Source organism: Mesocricetus auratus, unplaced genomic scaffold (assembly GCF_017639785.1).
Source record: "Mesocricetus auratus isolate SY011 unplaced genomic scaffold, BCM_Maur_2.0 contig_5840_pilon_obj, whole genome shotgun sequence".
NCBI lineage: Eukaryota > Metazoa > Chordata > Mammalia > Rodentia > Cricetidae > Mesocricetus > Mesocricetus auratus.
In genome coordinates this window covers 1-3,863 of record NW_024433920.1, presented here as the reverse complement: position 1 = coordinate 3,863, position 3,863 = coordinate 1, and the positions used below count along the sequence as shown (strand labels likewise).

Sequence of the window (3,863 nt, the reverse complement as noted above, 5' to 3'; positions counted from 1 at the left end):
ATATTTAAAATTAATGTGGCTGTCTTTCCAATGTTATTCAAGTGAGGACAGTGCTTTAATGAGTTTATATTTCAGTTACCTTTGGCTTGAGAAAAAAAAAGCACAATAAAATGACGCCCCTGCTCTTAAGCTGTTAAAAATTATCCTGTGCATAGTAAAGTCACCAATTTAAACAGTCTTTCATATCTCATTAAAATTATTTTTTGCTTCATACGTATTTATTTTAGATACTCTTGCAGGGAAATCGATTCAATCAAGTCTTTCTGACTGCAGTCTGGAATCCTGATTAAATTTGGACAGTTTTAAATTAAATCCTCTCTAATTTAGTCCGTTACTTTATCAAGATTTAATCTGTGTTCAGTCTCTAAATAGTAACTGGCCTGTGCAAGCAGTCTGAGGATGCGGTTCCATGGTATGGCGTTTCAAATCTACCATATACATCAGGCTCTTATTTCAGTGGCTAGCATCCCACACCACACAAATTAATAATGGTAAAATTTAAACGTAAGAAATAAAATATAATCAACTATCTGTTGCGGGTGATCCTGCTCGGACACCCCTTGGGGAGGCGGTGAGAAAACGCAGCAGCACCAATGACTCAGACACCGGAAGTCAGCGAGCAGCAGAGCAGGCTGCAGAGTCATTCATTGAGGAAGTAAGACCTGACTTTATACCCCCTCCCAAGGTCCCATTGGCTCAGGCGCTGACTCTGCTGTGTGTCCTTTCCTCATTGGTGTTTCTGGTCAGGTGTCCCTGTCAGCATCTCTGGGCATAGAGTCAGGCTTGGCTCAGGAGGAAGTGCCTGCTGCGCATGCTCAGGCTGGCTGACCTGGGTACCAGGGGTAGGGCGTGGCTTGGGTTGCTGGCTGCAGTTTCTTCTACAACCGACCTTACCCAAATTTGCATGCTGTATCTTGGGCTTAAGGACATCTTTTTCTTGGATAATTGTTTTGAACCTTGTCTGGTTTTGCTGTCTGACGTCAGGAATTATTCCAAGTAAGTAAAATCTCAGGGTAAATTAGTTTTAAAACACAACAATTAATGGAAAAAAGAAAAAAAGAGGCCATGTATTTGAAATGGAGCAAGGACAGGTATATGGGAGGATTTGGAGGGAGGGGGGAAATGTGATTATATTATAATCTCAAAAGTAAAACGTAATAAAATCTTGGGCATAATCATACAGTTTATTTTAAAGTCAGGAGTATATAGCTAAAAAAACCTATCAAACAGAATTCTCTGTTTTGCTTAAAAAGTATCTAACTCCAACACGGTGTGAGTTACTTGTGTTGTTTAAAATATTCGTGGAGTTAGGGCCAGCAAGAGGATGGCTCAGAGAGTAAAGACACTCACCACCGTGCTGGTGGGCTTGGCTTCTGTTTCTAGAATCCACGCGGTGAAAGGGGAGGACCAATACCCGTGTTCGTCAGCTGTCTTCTGAGATCCACATGCTGTGACACAGGAACTACCTCTCCCTGGAAATGAAATGAATGTAATAAAAAAATAGAAAATAAAAAAATCTGTGCAAGCAACATCAAAACAAAAAAAAGCAGGCAGAGAAAATTATTTTTAATAACACCCATTTTAACCCGGCGGTGGTGGCGCACGCCTTTAATCCCAGCACTCGGGAGGCAGAGGCAGGCGGATCTCTGTGAGTTCGAGGCCAGCCTGGTCTACAGAACGAGTTCCAGCACAGCCTCCAAAACAATACAGAGAAACCCTGTCTCGAAAAAACAAAAACAAAATAATAATAATAATACCCATTTTAGCCCAGTGTCATATACATCATTTCCGTTTGTGAGCAATATTGAAAAGCATTACTGTAATACTAACCACTTTTGTATTATCTTCAAAATAGAATACACACGTTCTGCTTAGAGCACACATCATAGTTAGATTTAAAATTCCAGCTCCACCATTGTTCTGGCCTTTTCCAGGTGTTCAGTAGACACCTCTGGTAATTGGCTGCCATATTGGTTATTTAGGGGAAACAGCATTTCAGGTTCTACCTTTGACCAGGGAGAATTTCTATTCTGCTTTTTGGAGTCAGTGGTTGGAAGCTATCATAATATGATTGACTATACCTCATACTTCAGTTAACATACCGATAAAAGGTCATGTTCAGGCCATATTCATTATTCTGAGATAGAATGTAATGATCTATGCCAGGAATTGCCTTTCATCTGTTACATTCTGTTTCAAGTGACGTAAAGTTGTAAAAAGAAAACAATGAGAGCTAACCTCAGAAATTGCATGCTTTTTTTCCTCCAGCTGAGCAGAAATTACTAGTTAGGCATAACTAAAATTATTACATAAAAAAGTTGTATTCACTGATGCCCAATGTGTCGTGGGACTTTCTTTCCCCCAACTGGTGCCTCCATTAATGAATTATGCTTATTAATTTAGGCCTGAGCTTTGTCAGCTTATTTTATTTGCAGAATCTATGCTATCTCAATACTTTCTCCTAATATTAAAAATATATCTGTACAATTATGTGCTTATAACTTAAAATATAACATGATTGGACATCACGTTTTTTCCCTTGTGTGTGTGTTTGTATGGGTATGTGGTTCATGTATGCGTGTGCACAAGGGCATATAGGAATACAGGTGTTGATGAAGAGGTAGACATCCGTGTCCCTGTCACTCTCTGCCTTGTGTGTTAAGACAGGGTAGCCCACTGCCCTGAAACTGCGGCACACTGATTGGCTGTTTGGCTGACCAGCACCTCCCTGAGTCCTCCTAGCTCGGATTCCCTGGTGCTGGGAGCACAGCTGTGTGCTGTCATGCCTTTTTTTTTTAAATATGGTGAGTAGCATCCAGACACTGGGCCTCATGCTTGCATCGTAAGTTCTTTACCCACCAAACCTTCTCCACAGTTCCAACACATTTTTGAAGTTTTACTTTAGTGAGGAAGATTTAGTGAAATACTTTTATATGTTAATAGCTTGGGAAGAGTCAACCTTCTAATGAAATGAATCTAAACTAGCCCCGGGGTGGACTTAGGAATTACTCTGAGACCCTGCTCAGTTCTTTAACTATAATGAAAATCACATTTGATAGGTTTTACACTAACTTGAGTAACATTGGAAGAAAACATTATTTAATGTTCTGTTTAGCTGTTGGAAGATGATAATTTACTACGTTCATTTTTTTTCTTAACCTACGGGCATCTCCCAAACACGCCTGCCTTATTCTTTGGTCTGCTTTTCTTCATGCTTGGTTGTTTTTAATTTTCCATTACGACTGTTGATTTCTCTAACACCGAGTGTATTTTGGGAACAGTGTCTGTCAAGGGTTCAGTTGTGTTCTGTGTTTTTACTTTATCACAATTTGTAAGTCACCATCAGGGTTCTTCATTCTGGTTCATAAGTTGCAATTGGTACAGAGAGGGTTTAATTTGCTGTTTCTGGCCCCAAACCAAAATTGGTAGTCTAGAGTGAAGACTAAGGATTCTTCTTCTTCGCTCCACACCTCAGGAGAGGACAGGTGGGTGTCCATTTGGCCTGGGCTATGGGAAAGCGCTGTGGGTTTCCCTGTTCTGGTGTCACCATCCTCGAAAATGTTCCCTCTCCTCAGACATTTTTACTAGAGGGCATGAATTGCATTCTTTGGTACCGTTATGCAGATTAATGCTTGAAACTTATAAGGCTGGCTTTTCAGAACATTAAAGGAGTTTTCATTCTTGGTGGGTCCAAAATTGCAGTTTTGGATGTAAGTGGTAGCTTAATAGGATAGAATAATAGTTTGGGGAATGCATGAAGGTTTAAAAAAAGAATGCAGGGAATTATCAAGCTTCCACTGGTAAATAAGGCACTAAATGATATTTTAACCTAATGTTTCTCAAGTAAGTGTAAAACCTATCAA

At 39.9% G+C, this 3,863-nt stretch overlaps 1 long non-coding RNA gene across 1 annotated transcript; it reads left to right on the top strand.

Moving 5' to 3' along the window:
* Positions 1-579: 579 nt before the first annotated feature.
* LOC121138532 lies at positions 580-1,508 on the top strand. Its single transcript, XR_005875487.1, has 2 exons — positions 580-996; positions 1,384-1,508. It is a non-coding gene; the product is annotated as an uncharacterized LOC121138532 (long non-coding RNA).
* The last annotated feature ends 2,355 nt before the right edge of the window (positions 1,509-3,863 follow it).